Consider the following 20,365-nt stretch of genomic DNA (forward strand, 5'->3'; position numbering starts at 1 on the left):
AACAATATATTGCTCTTTTATATAGCAGCTTTTACTTGGGAGAGTCAAAGCATTAACTCTCATCATCCCTTCAAGTAAGTATGATAGCTGTTTTACAGAAGGGTAAAACAGAGGAAGAGAGAGTTGAACTGACAAAAGTCATTGGCACAGCCAGGAAAAGGACAGTGGCATCCTGGTTCCAAGTCCTTCCTTTAATATACGCACACAGGACAATTAATCAAGGACAGAAATATTGCCAAAAGCACTGATACTTTATTTCTACCAAATGCACTAAAATGCAATGTACTTGCCATTGCAGGCACTATCTTTATTTAAAAGGAACAAATTAACTCTTAAAAATACACATTAACATTAGGATTACCATATCTCATAAATAAAAAAAGAGGACCCTCCATGGGCCCTGTCCCCGCCCATTTCCCCACCCCCTAGCCCCGCCCCAACTCCGCCCCTTCCCCGCCCTAAATCCGCCCCCTCCTCCCTCCCACTCCCAGCCAGGGGGAAAGGGCTGCCCCAGCGCTACCGGCTTCAGGGTTTGCCGGGCAGCCCCCAGACCTTGCGCCCCCAGCCGGCGCTTCCCCAGCGCAGCTGGAGCCCGGGAGGGGAAGCGCCCAGCCGGGGACGCAGGGTCTGGAGGCTGCCCGGCAAACCGTGAAGCCGGTAGCGCTCGGGCTTTGGGTAGCCCCCATGCCTCCGGACCCTGTGCCCCCAGCCGGGCGGCGCAGGGTCCGGAGGCATGGGGGCTGCCCGAAGCCGGTAGCTCTCGGGCAGCCCAGCTCTTAAACAGAGCCGAAGAGGAGCAGAGCCTCCAGCCGCGGCGGCTCTGTTCCTCCCTGACTCTTCGGCTCTGTTTAAGAGCCGGGCTGCCCGAGCGCTACCGGCTTCGGGCAGCCCCCGTGCCTCCGGACCCTGCGCCGCCGGAGCCCGGGCGGGGAAGTGCCCGGCTGGGGGCACAGGGTCTGGAGGCACGGGGGCTGCCTGAAGCCAGTAGCGTTCGGGCAGCCCGGCTCTTAAACAGAGCCGAAGAGTCGGGGAGGAGCAGAGCTGCCATTTTCCCGGACATGTTCGGCTTTTTGGCAATTCCCCACGGATGGGGGTTTGACTGCCGAAAAGCCGGACATGTCCGGGAAAAAGAGGACGTATGGTAACCCTATTAACATACCTATTGATAAGCAGTTACTTTTGCAACCAACAGAGAGTATATTAAACCTGATAACCCAATGGGGGAAGAAAATCACTGGTATAAAAATGTTCAGAGACTGCAAAACACTGGGTTTGATAAATCAAGCTCAGCTGACTCAGGGAAAATCTAGAAGGTGCAATATAAGCATGGTATACATCTAATTTTGATGTTCTATTGGTTACAGCTACAATATGCTACACAATTAAATGTCCTTGATTTTTCAGAGGTGCATTAAAAGCAAGTGCTGAGAGTTATTTTACAAAATAACTACAGTTTTATAGCAGCATGACTAATGTTCTGAAAGGAAACCTCTCTAAAAACCCCCACAAAGTTTCCATCTCCTATTATGGCTTGTCAGACCAGTTGTGTGCTAATGCTAAAGGCCAGATTCTATACCATTTAATCTTCTATTGCCTCCATTAAATTAACACTTGGAAATACAATTTCTCTCTCTTTTTTGTGTCTAGATAGGATGTATCTGGGTTTGCATAATGAGTAGTATGCATTCTAAAGTCATTTTTTCATTTCCGCTAAATTACATACTAATTTTTTTTTTTTTTTTTTTTTGCAGGAGAGCAATTGACAGTGTTTTTAAGGTTGGGATAAGTTTTACAAGTAAGAGAAAAAATATGTTGATGTAAATCAAACTGGGCCACATTTCACCATCATACCAATTGCCCTCAATGGGGTAGAGTTGCTAGAGGCTTATTTATCTTCAACATGTGTATGAGATCCATAAGGTCCTGTTTTTCTGCAGCTCTCACCGTAAGGAAGCTGTGGAGAGAGCAGTTCTTTCACTCTCAAAGCTCCTCTAGGCTATTCCAATGTTCCTTCCAAGATGCTGCAGCCCTTCCCCCATTCTTTTTCAGTGCTCCTTTTCTGTTCTGATCTCCCTCTCACCCTCCCTGCCCCACTCCTCCAGGCCAAACCAATCCTCTCTCTAATCTGGCTCTACAGTTACAGTACATGCAGTCCTTTGGGGCTTTACCCAACAGTTACATTTATATATTACATTTTTCTGTTCATGCAAGTCCAATGAAAATAGTTTACTGAGATGGAATAATGTTCACAGAAGACTAACAATGTTAATGCTCTTTAAAACCTGCAAGCGTAGATGTCTACAGATATAGGCACCAAGTACAGATACTTTGCCAACTGAAAGATACCAAGTCACCAGATTGATATTCATTTTCATTAAGAAGGCAATCAATTTGGGGTCAATTTATTTTTATGGTTGGTTACCCAAAATGTTCAGCGCTATAGAGAAACATCTGAAAGAACAAATGCAGAGGCAGACTGGGAAAAAAAATCAGATTAAGAAAAAAGGGCTCACCTCTTTTAATCAGTTTTCCATTTTGGTTTGTTTCAAGGCTTAAAGTGGGAGGAGAATTTTGCACAGTCTTTAATACAGATGTCAGTTGCGATATGTGATGCTTGACTGTTCTGAAATGTAATAAAAATGCAATAGGTAAATGACTAGCCAGAAACAAGATAAAAATTAATAACAGTCTCAAAAGCAACTACTCATTCAGCCATTAAGAGTAATTGCAGTGATGAGAGATTTTGATACCAAAGCTACTTGGTGCCATATTCTACATTTTTCTGTGTACAAGGGGGAAAAAAATAGAAAACTGAAGTATTTATAAAGCCATATTCCTGGTACTGTATAATTGATTTCTTCCCAAACAACATACAAGCACACTGTTTGTTCCCTTATACATATATAGATTGGTTTGGTATGTTTGACTTTGATAGTTCTGCCACACTTGACATACTGAATTTTCTTTCCTCTCACCTCTTCTTCCTCCCAGCTGCCAACCCCCTACTCACAAGGCAACTGTCAAAGGATGACTGAGAAGGTGGAGAAATAATGTCAAAACAACTCTACAGATCAGCCATATTAATTATATATAAAACGTGCATTTAAAAATTGTTTAAGGTAACTGAAAAAATATTTCTTTTCAAGCCAGCCTCTCTCTCGGTATGAAAAGTTCCATTATTTTCAACATTTTAAAGTGATATCGATTATCTTTCCCCTCTAGTGGCATCAAAACTATGTGTTGAGAATAAAGTAAATAAACGTCTTCTCATTATTAAGCAAGTGAGATGAATCATCTCATCACTCCAAATTTATTATACATCTCTTCAAGCACAGGTTTGTTCATTCACATTCTATTGTAGTTTTTTCAGGTGGACAATACACAATGATGAGTTAGACCAACTTCAAAAGCTTTTTTCCCAGGTTCCAGCCTCTGTTAACAGGGCTGATCAAGAAAAGAGCCCTGACAACCTATTTATGCACAGAGTAAGCAAACTGAAAGAGTGAGAACAAAATAGTATATTTTAAATTTCTTTTAGTTTTACTAACCTCAGGCGTTAATGGTAATAATAGCAGGTAAAAAATTTCAGAGCAAAGCCTGTGGGGTGTTTTTAAACTATTTATTTGTTTTGGAAGTTTCAATAGGTTTACAAATCCTTGCCTGGTAAATATCAGAAACAAAACAGTAATCATTACAACAGTGAGCTTTTGTTTACAGAAACATTACTCAGTAATATAGTCAACAGACCTCTCTGTTTAACAGTTTGTTACCATATTGCAGAGTAAGCATCTTTACATTAACTGTGACAAAGCATTTTTTAAAAACTAGATGGTGTCACAGATTCAGAGATTCCAAGGCCAGAAGGGACCATTGTGATCATCTAGTCTCACCCCCAGCATTACACAGTCCACAGAACTTCCCTGAATTAATTCCTGTTTGTACTAGAGTATATCATCTAGGAAAACATTCACTATTAAATTCCCTTGAATAGCACATTATAGCAAGTACAGCTTCTTAACATTTCACACAAGATATGGAAGAAGGAAATCTGAGGAGAAAACTGGGAAGGTAGGACAGAAAAGGCCTTGGAGGGGAAGTGTAGGAATGACCATACTCAAGGAGGCTGCAGTTTATGTTAGTTATGTTATTGTCTTTTGCATTAGTAATAAATCCAACTTCCAGCAAGGGGTGAGTTTCAGCATTGATTCAGGGTCTGTGTACCCTACAGAAGCAAGGATAGAACGTCATCTCATTAACAGCGCAACTGACAGCACTTTATGTACAACCTTGTGTGGTCAATTTGTTAGCCAGTTTTACTGTGTTTGTGTGGGTCTTCCATGGGAGAGGAATTTAAAAAACAAATAAATAAATAGTGATTGTAAAACCACAACAATTGGCAGGAAGACTTATATGGAGGTGTAGTGCTAGATACCACTTTTAACTCATATTTTGAAATGTAGTAGATTTCAAGTTGAGAAAGTCTCTTTAAGGAAAAGACATTAATTTAATGACAATACTAACTTTACTATACATTTTCAGATTTCCTTACTGGAATGCAATATTGCTGCAAATTTTTTAAAAAATTATAATTTTTTAAAATATCTACCTGTACTATAAAATTAAATAAAATTAAATATAACATTTAAAATTAAATCCAAGATGCAATTCATCCAAAGATATACACCAGAGGCTTTAATTTTCCGACGTGCTGAGTATCTGCACTTTCTGTTGACTTCAACAATGCTTCTGAAAATAAGCCTCAAGGAGACTTTGTTTTGGTTCCATGTTTTTCCTGTGTTTTTCCATAACCACAACCTTAAGGTTCTGCATTTCCCCAGATACACAGGATTCCCTTTGGAAGCTGCCAAAGTTGCTCTTTAAGACCCCAAACCAGCAAGGCATTTAAGCAAGTGCCTAATTTTAAGTATGTGAATTGTTCCATTAAAACTCAAGTGCTTACGTATCTTCCTGAATTGAGGCTTAAAAAGGAATTGCTGTTGGCCCACAGAACCCTACAGGCCGAATGAGTTACCTGTGCAACTACCACCACCTCACCAGGGTACAAGAAGTTAGAGGCAGGAACTGAAGAGATGTTGCCCACATGGCTGTGTAAAGCACTGAGTGCTAAACCATTGAAAAGCCCAATACAAAATTAAATTTTGCTTAGTGTTTTTCATTAGCTATCAGAAGAATTTTCTGAAAAAAATAAATGTATTGTAAATACATGCAACCCATTTTTTAGAGGTGATCTCTAATTTTCTGTGCCTAATTTTTTTGCGTGCTCAGCTGCGGGCTGGATTTTCTCCCACAACGGATACTATTTAAGTCAACTGCCTGCATTGGCTTGGGACTTTAAAATATTACTTTCAATTCTTCATCCAGTTATTTTTCTGCTCACAACATACATTCACTCTTTGCCCTTCTCTCACACACACACTTGCACAACTTTTACCTGAAGGCTATAACTTTGTCAGAGGTCTACCATTATTGTATGGCCAGACTAGCTCTCATTGGGGTAGTTAAACTGCTGCCACACCAACTCTTCATTCTGTTAGCCAGATTAATTGGAATTCTGATTGATCAGAAGGCAAGGTGATATAATGGTTATATCACAAATGTTCCTAAAACTAAAGCCTTTAAAAATTATTTATGCTCCTTTGAATAATGATTGACTTGTATCCTTAACTGGAACACTAGAGATTTATGTTTTGATCAATGTCAGATCACAGTGTTTTAGAGAAATAACAGGATTAATACTTCACTGTATATTTATGAATTGCCCTTCATTGCAAAAACCTAAAGCTGAAGCTTCACAGACTGTATATACCATTTTTCATTACAGACTCGCTCAAAATTCAGCTAATGTAAAAGTCAGAACTTTATCTAACCCCTATATAAAAGACAGGCATCTTACAACAATGAGTCATTGGTTCAATTTCAGCACATGCTGGGGACCAAAATCTTTCACACCAGTTGACAATTGTTTGGTAGCCTATTTACAGAAAGTAGATGATTAAAAACCAGTTCTGAGGCGACAAGTGGCCACTACCTATCGCCTCTATTTGTGGCTCCTGTAGTTTTGGTCTGAAGGGAAGCATAAGGAAGATAGATACCTTCACCTCTGCTGTACCTATTCTGTGGATTAATAACAGTCTTCAGTTCACAGTGCTCCCATGAGCATTAATATAAGTGTCAGTGGAAAAATCCAGTTCAGAGTTCAGGGCCCTGAACTGTGTTGTTAGACAATTGACTGCATAGCTTGTTTTCTCAGCCGGTCTTCTGCCATTTTGAGTTGACAGGGCGTTGTATAGAAGAGACACTAACATTTCTGTTAGAGATAAGCACCTTTGTCCTTGGTTATTTTGTTGTTTTTCTTAATGTAAAATAAAAATAATTCAGTGTGAATGTACATGGTTTCAGGGGCGGCAAGTTATATGGGCCCGTGGTGCCTGTGCTCCAGCAAATTCAAATATAATTGAATAATATGAAAGCCCACATCTCTGCTTAAACCTTCTACCAAGTCAACCAATTCAACTAATCCACGCACAGCAAATATTAATGCAATACTTTATTTTCTACAGCTCAATCACTGATGTATGGTAATAATAATGCACACAGATTTTGCTCTAAGTCAAAACATACTGATTATTTTTCCCATGACAATTGGAGAACTGCATTATCAATACTGAGCCATAAGTATCTTCTGTCACACTGCAACATTTAGCCTCATTGTATTTGCCACCAATTATACACACATGCAAAACTATATTTTAGTCTAAATTGAAAAGGAGATACCCTAAAGCTATTTAACAATAAAGGATCAAAAATGAATGCAGATTAAAGTGCTCTACAAAGAGTTGTTTTTAATTATGCTATTTTAGGAAGTCAACAGACAATCATTAACGACAATCACTTCTTCCTGTACCTGAAGCAGAAATTATTCATATCTTAAGAAAACGTACTGATATCAGTGTCTAGCACAAAAATGAAGAGGCATTTTAAATCTCTGAATCACTGAAGACTTCAGCTGTGCACTCTGCAAGAAGTGAGAAGAGTCTAAAATCATGCTGACAGCTCATGTCACTTGCCAACAATATACTCTACTGATGATAGAAACTGGTATCTGTTTCCACAGATAGACTAAATCTGATTTCATTCATTCACGACTAAATTATGTATTTATTACATTATAGCAGCATGTGAATGGCAGATACTTTATTCTTCCTGTTCCACTGCAACTGTATTATTCTCAATCTGACCTTAAGTATTAATTGCATATGAAACTGAGTGGTTAGTCTACATATAACATAAGGAAAAAAGACAAACATAGGCCTTTATCCAGCTATCAGCCTGCAAATGGAAATTCCCTATGAAATATTCAAATAAAACCAATGGGAAGTTCTGCATAACTCAGGGGTTGGCAACATTCGGCACGCGGCTCGCCAGGGTAAGCACCCTGGCGGGCCGGGCCAGTTTATTTACCTGCTGACGCGGCAGGTTCGGCAGATCGCAGCCCCCACTGGCCACGGTTCGCCGTCCTGGGCCAATGGGGGCGGCGAGAAGCCGCGGCCAGCACATCGCCCGCCCACGCCACTTTTCGCCGCCCCCATTGGCCCGGGACGGCAAACCGCGGCCAGTGGGGGTGGCCGAACCTGCCGCATCAGCAGGTAAATAAACTGGCCCGGCCCGCCAGGGTGCTTACCCTGGCGAGCCGCGTGCTGAACGTTGCCGACCCTTGGCATAACTGATGATCTCTGCTGGTTAGCTGCAGAACATGGCCCCATCTAGTTCACTCTTTTATGCAACTGAAGGAATCAAGTTGAAGTTTATATGTTTCTAAAGTGTTTTCAAATGAGATTGCTCCATCCTCAGGTGTCCAATTCATATGAGAATGTTGCACCATAAGATTCTTATTGTTCGTTATTAAGCCTGTCTGAAGGAGGGTCCCAGCTCTAGTTTGGAAAATAACCAAATCACACTAACAACAAAATTTTTAAAACCCTAACAGCAACATTTTAAAGATGTCTCCTTGAAAAAGGTTACTTGGTTACTCACCAAGGTCTCCTCTTCCTATTTATTTGAAAATTATTTCTGCAACTTCATGTAACAACTGGGATAAAAGGGTGAGTTTTTTCCCATAGCTCATGTATAGGAAAGTACATCCAGGAAGAAAAAGCCATTAAAAGTGGACATTTATTATCTGCTATACTTGAAAACACTGCAGTATTTGCGCTCAAAGTGTAGAATATAGTGCAATAAATATCAATTTTTAATTGCAGAATGTCATGAATGATATTCCCCATTCTACATAACCGAAATGTAGCTGATGTCCTTTTCTGTAGCTATCCACTGGAACTGACTTTTATTGAACTCCAGATACTCTGCAGTGGGGTTACCATTGCCTTAACTATGAGGAGTAAATTATACTGGAGGATATCATTCTACTGTCATGGCACAAGAGCTACCCAAATGTTTGTGACTTTTTTTTCCATTGTGAAGTAACTGTCCTCTGAAACACATCATCATTTATATCATTATGCTAAAAATATTATTATTGGAGACTCTAAAGGTTACGAATGTTAGGCCCGATGCACCACACGAGCAGGTTAGCTTACAATGGTCATATCTGTAAGTATGCAGTAACAAATAATTACAGACTCCGCAAAGCTCCACTTGCTCAATCAATTATCTCCACACTAGGACCGTAACAGAGAAGTACTTCAGCTGAATGCAGCTCACAGTAGACACTATCACACTATACATAAGGGCACAGCCATTTTTTCTCACTATGACTCATTAAAGACAGAAGGATGTCAGATAGGAAGCCATAAGTCAGAAACCTCAGACGGGCTCACATAAAAGATTTGGGGGGGGGGGGGGAAATCACTATTAATCTGGAGGAAGGCCACAAGAAGCCTAATGGAGATTATGGAGGAGAAGAAAGAGCTTGTTACCCAAGAGGAACTTGTGAGAAACTAAAAAAGGAGAGGTCCTATGCAACATTTATATCTTAAATATAACAGTCTTAACAGTTGCGATGTCATTCTCTCATTATGCTTAATGTCACCTAGTGAACACAAGTATTCCTAGTGACGTGAAACTCTCTGAATATAGATGAACAACCAAATGAAAGTATCAGAGGGGTAGCCATGTTAGTCTGAATCTGTAAAAAAAAAAAAAAAAAAAAAAAAAAAAAAACCAACAACAACAACAAATGAAACTACATTTTCTCACTATCAAAGTCATCCAAAAGTTCAAGCTTTGTTGACTTAGGATATAGTGTTCTGGTATATATTCAGAATTATCTCCAATGGCAATAGTGCTAACAGCAATAGTCATTACTGTACAAAAGAATAATTATACAATTAGTCTCAAGAAATGTATATTCCATGTAAATCATATATGAGAGTTTTCTTGCACATAAAGCAAAAGAATAGGAGAAAATAATCAAATATTTTAAATATAATTATTACTTTAAAAATATTTATTAGGCAAGCTATAAAATATTAACACTGTAGGTGCGGTGGTGATATCAATCTAATAATTGCAGAGTCAAGTGAAATATTGCAGACCTCATGTTACAAATTTTATCTATCATATACCTTTATTCATCTGGCCTAGTCTCTGCCTACAAACTCATTCATGCTGGAACTACTTCTAACATTTCAAACCTCTGTCATTTTAAAAAAAAGTTAACCTGCCTGGGGGGAAAAATACCTCTCACAATGTAGAATTTGTCCTCCAAATTACTCTGGCCTGAGGCCCAGGTCAGCAATTTTCAGCCCTGGACTAGTGACAGGTTTATGGTCTAATATCTCATGACCCATCCTTATATCATTAGGAAATTTCTTCGGACAACAAACTGAAGTCTCCAGATCACAGGCCCTGGTTCTAATTGGGGACTTCAATCACCCTGACATCTGCTGGGAGACCAATACAACAGTGCACAGACAATGCAGGAAGTTTTTGGAGAGTGTTGGGAACAACTTCTGGTACAACTGCTGGAGATACCGACTAGGGGCCGTGCTCCTCTTGACCTTACAAACAGGGAAGAATTGGTAGGGGAAGTAGAAGTGGGTAGCAACTTAGGCAGCAGTAACCATGAGATGGTTGAGTTCAGGATCCTAAAAAAAGGAAGAAAGGAAAGTAGCAAAATATAAACGCTAGACTTCAGAAAAGCAGACTTAGACTCCCTTAGGGAACTGATGGGCAGGATCCCCTGGGAGGCTAATATGAGGGGGCAAGGAGTCCAGGAGAGCTGGCTGTATTTTAAAGAAGCCTTATTGAGGGCGCAGGAACAAACCATCCCGAAGTGAAGAAAGAATAGCAAATATGGCAGGTGACCAGCTTGGCTTAACAGTGAAATCTTCGGTGAGCTTAAACTCAAAAAGGAAGCTTACAAGAAGTAGAAATTTGGACAGATGACTAGGGAGGAGTATAAAAATATTGCTAGAGCATGCAGGGGTGTAATCAGGAAGGCCAAGGCACAATTGGAGTTGCAGCTAGCAAAGGATGTCAAGGGTAACAAGAAGGGTTTCTACAGGTATGTTAGCAACAAGAAGGTGGTCAGGGAAAGTGTGGGACTCTTACTGAATGAGGAAGGCAACATAGTGACAGATGATGTGGAAAAAGCTGAAGTACTCAATGCTTTTTTTGCCTCGGTCTTCACAGACAAGGGCAGCTCCCAGATGACAGAACAAGAAGCAATGGTCTCAAGTTGCAGTGGGGAAGGTCTAGGTTGGATATTAGGAAAAACTATTTCACTAGGAGGGCGGTGAAGCACTGGAATGGGTTATCTAAGGAGGTAGATCTCCATCCTTAGAGGTTTTTAAGGCCCGACTGGACAAAGCTTTGGCTGGGATGATTTAGTTGGTGTTGGTCCTGCTTTGAGCAGGGAATTGGACTAGATGACCTCCTGAGGTCTCTTCCAACCATAATATTCTATGATTCCATGAAAAGGAAATGTTCCAAACTATCAGACCTTAAAGTTGTCACATTTTTATGAAGAGTAAGTTCTTTATAGTGCTTAGTAGTTAATTGTTTCCCCCTCACCCTCAGAAGTCTATACAGGGAGACGTACAATGACATCTTGGCGTAGAGATACAAAAGTATTCCCACTCGAAAATATGTTTAGAAATGTTTTAGAAACTTTCAATAATTTCCTGTGATTTATGTAAGATGCACAGGATACATAATGGTATGGTCTAAGAGTATTACTGGCATTCGTCTGGAATACCATATAATGTAGTAGCTCTGCCTCAATATTTAATGTTGTGGCCATCTAATCTTATGCCCATGCAGACTTTAAACCACAATTTTACTCTCTCTTCTGTACCCTTCATCCCTGGATTACATCATCTCATGAGTTATTGTACATTTATATATACACTCAGTTTTCATCCCCCTCTCTCTTTTCCTACACATTAATGTAGGGGGGTAATAAAAAGCAGAGGTAGCAGAAAAAACTGGATTCAAGCGTTTTCTGCTTTTCACAAATGTTAGTATATTCTCTAGAATCCAAGCCTTCATTTTTAATGTTTCTATCTCATCTGTAATCAATCAGTGCAGTCCTGTTTCCCCCTCAGTCAAATAACACACCGTTTATCTCAAAGGGGTTTTAACTGAAGTCTCAATTTTTTACTATTTTTAAAGGCTAAGCCAGTCTGTCTACCACAGAAAGACCTGGCCCAAGTCACTAATATCTGATTATTTCATATTAAGCTACAATAAAATGTGAACTTTTGCTTTAACCTTTATTTTCAGTGAGAAGTAGTCTGGGATCAAATAGTTATCTCTAGACGCTATAGGCCAATTTAATTCCAACAGAGCAACAATAATCTAATTTACATCAATTGTGTAACTGGCCCTAAATTATTTCTGTTATTTATTTTTGATTTTTGTTGTCAGTGTCTAGAAACTGTACTTAGTTACAGTTAGTTCTCATGAGCGCTAATGTCAACTCATGGCTCTGTCCTCATTTTTAAAAAACGATAATGACAGACATATAGTTTAATGAATCAAATACAGACCCCATACCTCAAAAAACTGAAAGTAAAATAAAAACTGCTAACACATCTATCATCATAACAAAATAAAAACCTTATCCTGAGTAATACATTGCCTTCAGTTTTCATTAAGGATCTGTAATACCATGTAGCCAGCTCCCAAGGATCCCTCATGGCTGGCAGTCAGTCTTCACCACTCAGCCTCTGTTTCTGCCTCTTCAGGGCCCTTTAAGAACTCACAGTTTGAAGGTGGTTCAAAAAAATCCCCACAAGAGATCCCATTTGTTTGGGCCTCTGATACATACTGGCCCTATAGGCCCCAAGCAGTTCAATGTCTTTCCTGCTTACCCCAAATTAAAATAAAATCAAAACACAAACTCACATAGCCTTCATCCCAGCTGCCCTTTACAGTGTCTCCCAGGCCTCCCTTCCTGGAGATCTCTCTCCTGGTCTTTCAGCTTTTTTCCCTGCGACACTGATAGACCAGGTGCCAGCTCCTGCCAATGCTGTAGGCATCAGTGGAGCACTGAAAAATTTGTAGCTGGAAACCAGAATTGCTGCATGCATTAATCTTACTTGTAATGTCTGTATCCCATGATATAAGGTAATATGTAAGTTTTGCTTTATAACTGTAAAAACGCCTACTCTGAACTTGTGAACCCAGGCAGGAGGAGTAGTTCCCCTGACCATCAAGAAGGGCTATCAAAACTAAATGGGCCATTGTGGAACATAACAATACAAAGACTGGGTTAATGGCCTCTCAGACCCCTGAAGGTTCTACACGCAAGAAATCTTGCTCCATTATCTTGAATTCTGGAAGAAGGAAATAAAGACAGCTGACATGAATATTTTTTCTCTCTGCTGTCTGAGCTCTCACAGGGCTGGAGTTAGGAAAAGAAGCAGAGATCCCCAGGGTCAACCTGCATTAGCCCTAAAAGACATTCAGTGCTGACAGATTATTACCACTCTGTCACCTTTTGGAACCACAGACTAACTCATTTGTGTATATATGTTGCCTGCTGTAACCTGTAAAAAAACTCATTTCTTTTTTCTAATTAATAAATCCGTAGCTAGTTTGCTACAGAATTGGATACTGGGGTTGTCTTTGGTGTGAGATCTCAGGTACAAATTGACCTGGGGTAAGCGACTGGTCTCTTGGTACTGGAAACAACCTGAATCTTTTGTGATCTTTGGTGTATAGCAACTACTATCACTAAGTCCAGCTTGCCTGGGTGGCAAGATAGACTGGATTGCCCAAGGGGACAGTCTGACTCCAGGGTAAGACTGTTTTAGTGCTTCAGGAGTTCACATTGGTTACTGGGTTGGTGAAATCTAATTATAGAACATACCACCAGTTTGGGGTGTCTGCCCTGCTTTTTGACATTCTGCTTTGAGGTCATCACTCATGCTCATGAACCACTCCAGACAGAGTGACATACTCTACAGAAGCCTTCTTGCTCCTTGGAGTGTCTATAGAGATCTGCAATTTCCCCAACTTCCCCCCTTTACTGCAACTTCCTGCTCTTTTTATCCTGGGATCACTTCATTTAACCCACATGTGGCTCATCTTGAAATCAGAGCTGGGTTAGAAATCAGAGCTAGGGCAAGGCATCCTCTTACATGGGGCGGGAAAACTTTTTGGCCCGAGGGCCACATCTGGGTATGGAAATTGTATGGTGGGCCACGAATGCTCATGAAATTGGGAGTTGGGGTGCGGGCTCCGGCTGGAGGTGCGGGCTGTGGAGTGGGGCCAGAAATAAGGAGTTCTGGGTACGAGAGGGGGCTCTGGGCTGGTGCAGGGGGTTGGAGTGCAGGGGGGGTGAGGGCTCCACCTGGGGGTGTTGGCTCTGGGGTTGGGCTGAGGATGAAGGGTTGGGGGTGCAGGAGGGTACTCCAGGCTGGAACCAAGGGCGGGAGGGGGAGCTGGGCTGGGGCAGGTGGTTGGGGCACAGGAGGGGATCGGAGGTGCAGGCTCCTGGCGGCGTTTACCTCAAGAAGCTCCCAGAAGCTGCGGCATGTACCCCTCTGACTCCTACGCAGCGACATGGCCAGGCTGTTCTGTGCACTGTCCCATCTGCAGGTGTCGCCCCTGCAGCTCCCACTGGTTGTGGTTCCCGGTCAATGGGAGCTATGGGGGCGGCACTTGGAGAATGAGCAGCATGCAGAGCCCCCTGGCTGCCCCTACTCATGGGAGCCGGAGGGGGGACATGCTGCTGCTTCCGCGAGCTGCGTGGAGTCATGGCACACATGGGGCAGGGTAAACCCCCAACCCCACTCCCGGCTGGAGCAACAGAGCGGGGCAAGCCCAGACCCCGCTCCCTGGCGGGAGCTCGAGAACCAAATTAAAATGTCTAAAGGGCTGGATGCGGCCCCTGGGCCATAGTTTGCCCACCCATGCTCTTACAGGTCATTAAGTAAGTATCAATTACCCTGAAAATGTACTCCAAATAAGTTGCATGAATATCATATAAAGTTAAATGCAGCTACAACTGTAAGGTCTATTTCATCGCCAGTTTATCAGAAAGAAAGTTTACAGGTAATTTGATCATGGTTTGCAAGTGCTAAATGCAGCTACAACTGTAAGGTCTATTTCATCGCCAGTTTATCAGAGAGAAAGTTTACAGGTAATTTGATCATGGTTTGCAAGTGCTTATACAGGGAGAAATCTGTTGCATCTGAAGAAGTGAGATTTTTTTACCCACAAAAGCATATGCCCAAATAAATCTGTTAGTCTTTAAGGTGCCACTGGACTCCTTGTTGTTTTTGTGGATACAGACTAACACGGCTACCCCCTGATACTATACAGGGAAAAGATATCTGACGCTACTGGGTTCTTTAATTTAACACCCAAAAGCATAACAAAAACCAACTGCTGGAAGCTAAGTTAGAAAAATTAAACCCTAAAATAAGTTAACTTTTTTAACAGTGAGGGTAAGTAACCATTCAAATAGCTTACCAAGGAAAGTGGTAAATTCATCATCACTTGGAGTCTTTAAATTGAGATCAGATGTGCTCCAGTTCAATCACAAGGAACTGGGCTTGATAGTATTTATCTATGTGGCAGGGAAGAACAATTCCCTCCACTGCAGGAATTACTGGTTGAAATTCTATAGCCTGAGTTAAGCAGGTTGTGAGACTAGATGATCATAGTGCCCTATCTGGTGTTAAAAATCTATGAAATTACTTTACTGTTCTCTTATCATTTGTAAATACATTTACATGATCCTTTAAACATTGTAGCAGAATGTATATGCAGACAAAGAACACTGTGGCTGGATTTATTTTAACATTTGTTTTGAATTACTCTGTGCACATTTTAACTTTTAATTACTCTCTTTGGATTTGTGAATCTCAGTTGTACACTTTGAAAAAGATTCAAAATCTGGTCATTTAAAAAAAAAATAGTTAAGAGGGTTGCTAGTGTTCCTTTAGGAAATAAGGTATAATTAGCTTTCTATCTTATTAAAGTAAAATAGAAACTTAGATCTAAGATTACGTTATATGGAAGTGGGATACGTTTCTTTTCGGATACTTTAACTTCACTTGCTAAATTTATTTATAAGAGAGAGATTTTCTTACTCATGTAGGCCAACAATGACCACTTATCACATCAGTATCATGACTGTGTTTAAGTAAGTAGGGAGATGAGGCCAACAGACAATAGAAAATAGAGTCCATATTATTTCCCGCAATGGACTAGAATCCTTGCCGTTAGTTATGGTAGTGGAGTTGTGTAATCACTGAAATGTACTTCACTCTAAAAACTTTGAAAGCCTGTTTTCAATTATTGCTGAAATAGCACTTGAGATGCATTTAAACAGTTTTTGATAACATACAAACTAACAAACTGCATCCAGCTGTTGGCAGGGAAGAATTTTTAATTTCACAGTTGGTTGAAAGACACACTAGAGAGGTGAAGAAGAGCAAATGCAGTAACATTCTACCTGTGCAACAGAAGTATACATCAGTCAGGTAGGGGATATTCTACTTATCCTGTCAAGACAATCTGTAATAAGTAATTCATGCAATATTATATCAGACTATATTCCATAGCACATAGGACCATATTTATATAATTGACTGTAACTAGGCAAAGTTGTTTCTTGTTTACTTTACTATTCCTTGTTGAAAGTCTTCTTGCACTTCCCTTGTCAGGTTCTTGTATTTCCATATTATAACCTCTTCTATGGATCAAAACTCAAATGTTGCTCTATAAGTATGCTTGCAGTTGGAACTGCATATGGACAGAGCTGGCATTCTCCTCTGTGGAAAACTGATGGATATTCTCCATAGACCAGACATATAAAATACACTCACTCTTCATTCAGTTAAGGTACCCCAAATCAAACCTGAGAAATGCTGCAGAACATTCTTGATAAAAACAACGAGGAGTCCTTGTGGCACCTTAGAGACTAACAAATTTATTTGGGCATAAGCTTTCGTGGGCTAGAACCCACTTCATTAGATACATGGAGTGGAAAATACAGGAGTAGGTATAAATACATGAAAAGATGGGAGTTGCCTTATCAAGTGTGAGGTCAGTCTAATGAGACAATTCAATTAACAGGAGGATACCAAGGGAGGAAACTGGGGTTTGTTGCAGGGTTTGATTCCTGGGTTGTGTGTTTTTGTTGTGTGGTGTGTAGATGCTGGTGAGTATTTGCTTCAGGTTGGGGGGCTGTCTGTAAGCGAGGACTGGCCTGTCTCCCAAGGTCTGTGAGAGTGAGGGATCGTCCTTGATGATGCGCTGGAGAAGTTTTAGTTGGGAGCTATAGGTGATGGCTAGTGGCATTCTGTTACTTTCTTTGTTGGGCCTGTCTTGTAGTAGGTGACTTCTGGGTACCCTTCTGGCTCTGTCAATCTGTTTCTTCACTTCACCAGGTGGGTATTGTTGTTTTAAGAACGCTTGATAGAGATCCTGTAAGTGTTTGTCTCTGCCTGAGGGATCGCAGTAAATGTGGTTGTTTCTTAGAGCTTGGCAGTAGACAATGGATCGCGTGATGTGGTCTGGATGAAAGCTGAAGGCATGTAGGTAAATATAGGTTTCCGGTATAGGGTGGTGTTTATGTGACCATAGCTTATTAGCACTGTAGTGTCTAGGAAGTGGACCTCTTGTGTGGACTGGTCCAGGCTGAGGTTGATGGTGGGGTGGAAATTGTTGAAATCCTGGTGGAATTCCTCAAGGGCCTCCTTCCCATGGGGCCAGATGATGATGATGTCATCAACGTAGCGCAAGTAGAGTAGGGGCGTTTGGGGAGGAGAGCTGAGGAAGTGTTGTTCTAAATCAGCCATAAAAATGTTGGCATTCTGTGGGGCCATGCTGGTACCCATAGCAGTCCCGTTCACTTGAACAACGAAAACACACAACCCAGGAACCAAACCCTGCAACAAACCCCAGTGCCAACTCTGTCCACATATCTATTCAAGGAACACCATCATAGGACCTAACCACATCAGCCACACCATCCGGGGCTCGTTCACCTGCACATCTACCAATGTGATATATGCCATCGTGTGCCAGCAATGCCCCTCTGCCATGTACATTGGCCAAACCAGACAGTCTCTATGCAAAAGAATAAATGGACACAAATCTGACACGAGTAATTATAACATTCAAAAACCAGTAGGAGAACACTTCAATCTCCCTGGTCACTCAATAACAGACCTAAAAGTGGGAATTCTTTAAAAAAACAAAAAACAAAAAACACACCTTCAAAAACAGACTCCTACGTGAAATTTCAGAACTGGAATTAATTTGCAAACTGGACACCATCAAATTAGGCCTGAATAAAGGCTGGGAGTGGTTGGGTCATTACAAAACCTAAACGTAATTTCCCCCATACTAATTTCCCCCTACTGTTAATCACACGTTCTTGTCAACCGTTTGAAATGGGCCACTCTCATTATCACTACAAAAGTTATTTTTCCTCCCTTGGTATCCTACTATTAATTGAATTGTCTCGTTAGATTGACCTCACATTGAGTAAGGCAACTCCCATATTTTCATGTATTTATACCTGCTCCTGTATTTTCCTCTCCATGCATCTGATGAAGTGGGTTCTAGCCCACGAAAGCTGATGCCCAAATAAATTTGTTAGTCTCTAAGGTGCCACAAGGACTCCTTGTTGTTTTTGCTAATACAGACTAACATGGCTACCACTCTGAAACATTCTGGACACAGCATTATGTCAAGAGAAAAACACGTTGCTAACAGGAGCGTCGTTAAGTCTTTGAAGAACCCTTCATTCACGGAACACTGGCTGGTTCTTCAAAGAAAATATTGGAGAAAATGTACTGCCCAAATGAAAATGTTGATAGCATTTTGGATTCTTTAACATTATAACTTATAGCAATTGATAAATGTATTTGAAGTTTTTAGGCACAAAAATAATTTTTTTGTGATGATTTACCTCACAGCAAATGAATTTAAAGAAAAACACAGCAATGACTGTCAAGATAATTTAAATCAAAAAGAGAATTAGATTAGTGGGAAAGCAAAATTGCTAGAAAGATTTCAAGCCTTGGGGTTTTTTGTTAGTTTGTTTTGTGCAAATACAATATTTCAATGAGGTATTTGAAGCTTATCATAATCTCTTCTTTTTGATGCTCCTGTACTGTTACCCATTAAAATCCATTGCAAGGACAATTCTGATAGCTTGTGGCACGGAACCACTAGAGCAAGAAAAAAAAAAAGCATACTACTTTAAAGACTAACAGTTTCATAGAAAATAAGTGCCTTTTTGTGGAGGACAAAAAAGTTCCCACAAAAATCCCCAGACATTAAGATGAAGCTGAAGATTTTTGGATGAGGGTATTTTGCACCAAAATACTCAAAGTTTTCTAGCTATCTTAATTCAAAACAAAGTTACATCTCTCCAGCAACAAATCTTAATTGCTATTCAGAATGGGGCTGGGTGACATGCAAACAAGCACATTAAAATGAAGAACAAAAATATAATAAATAAATAAATGTCTTAAAGCCTTGTCTGAAAGATGACTGGGATCTACAGTAGCAAAAGATCAAAAATGAGAAATTTCAAAAAGCAGGCTTCTGATGGAAAAGGGCATGGCTCCTCAGTTACTCAGGTTCACATCCTGGAATGGGGCATCACCTTAACCCCATCAACCTCAACTGTTCCAGTGAGACAATGGGCAGTAAGGATTAGATGTTGTTATATCCTGCAGAATTACAATGTACCTTTATTAGTAAAATAAATTATGTTTTTCATCTGGAGACGCTATAACAAGATTGAGTCATCTTAATGAGGCTGAGGGTGAAAGACCCAGACAAACATTACCTAGATTTCTCAGGTTTATGACAGTCTTCTCAAGACAGCTGTTTGCAAATAATATACTGACAGTTATATCATCATCCTATTTGTATATATCGGAGGAAACAGAATCTCACTGTACATCTCCAAATGTCAAAAGATTAAGTTATATCACTATTACTCAAAAGAATTAGTTTGTGCTTTATTAGTTATAAACTGAAAAACTTGATTCAAACTTTTCAAAAAGTGAAACAGCAAATGAATTTATTTTTTAATAACTAAATTTTGCTATCTGTGAAACATGGCATAAGCAGGCATTTTGGCAGCCCTTTATTCCACAAAAGAGCAGGCTCTACCCTCTTGCTGGGAGGTCAGTCCACACTGTTCTCTCTTTTTACCCCTTACTAATAAGCAAGAGGCATTCTGAGATCAAGATGGCACTGCTTTTTGAATCTTAAGCATAGGATTTTAGGGTTTGCCTAAGGTGCCACAAGGACTCCTCGTTGTTTTTGATCCCACTGAAGACCATGGGAATTTTGCCACTGATTTCAATGGAAGCAGAGTCAAGCCAATCGCGACAGCTTCTGAAAATCCCTTCTCATTATGTAATCAGGTTATTTTAATTATATATGCAATCATATTAAGAAGTCTCATTTAAGAAAACTGAAGAAAACTCCTAATTAGGTATCTCACCTATACATGCTATTCTTGATTAGACTTTATAGTACACCAGTATGCAAGAGGTTCCTGATTGTACCAATGTATCAAGATGCAGTATAATTGCTTGCTGTTGTTGCTTGATTAATTTGTGTATTAACGGCTTGATTAGTTAGTTTGCACAGTGCTTAGAAAATGTAAAGCAGTATAAGTGCAAATTAATAGTATTATTTATGTAACATTCAAGTGCAGTAGCAATTGGTGGGTGAATCATAAAAAACTATAAATATAAATATTGGTGAAGAAACTGGCTTATATTAGTTGAGGAACTAGCTTCAGGGGGGAAAAAAGGACTAGGAAACAGTCATACACCTCTACCCCGATATAACGCTGTCCTCGGGAGCCAAAAAATCTTACCGCATTATAGGTGAA

The 20,365-nt window shown here is 40.3% G+C and overlaps 1 protein-coding gene across 1 annotated transcript in view; it reads right to left on the minus strand.

Annotated features, from left to right (window-relative positions):
• The window catches only part of DLGAP1 (DLG associated protein 1), a 643,533-nt gene that overhangs the window by 403,087 nt on the left and 220,081 nt on the right, over positions 1-20,365 (minus strand). Inside the window, exon 3 of the mRNA XM_054020172.1 lies at positions 2,514-2,623. The gene's annotated coding sequence lies outside the window, so the exon portion shown is untranslated. The remainder of the gene's footprint in view (positions 1-2,513; positions 2,624-20,365) is intronic.

The sequence above is a fragment of the Malaclemys terrapin genome, chromosome 2 (genome assembly GCF_027887155.1).
Source record: "Malaclemys terrapin pileata isolate rMalTer1 chromosome 2, rMalTer1.hap1, whole genome shotgun sequence".
Taxonomy (NCBI): Eukaryota; Metazoa; Chordata; order Testudines; family Emydidae; genus Malaclemys; species Malaclemys terrapin.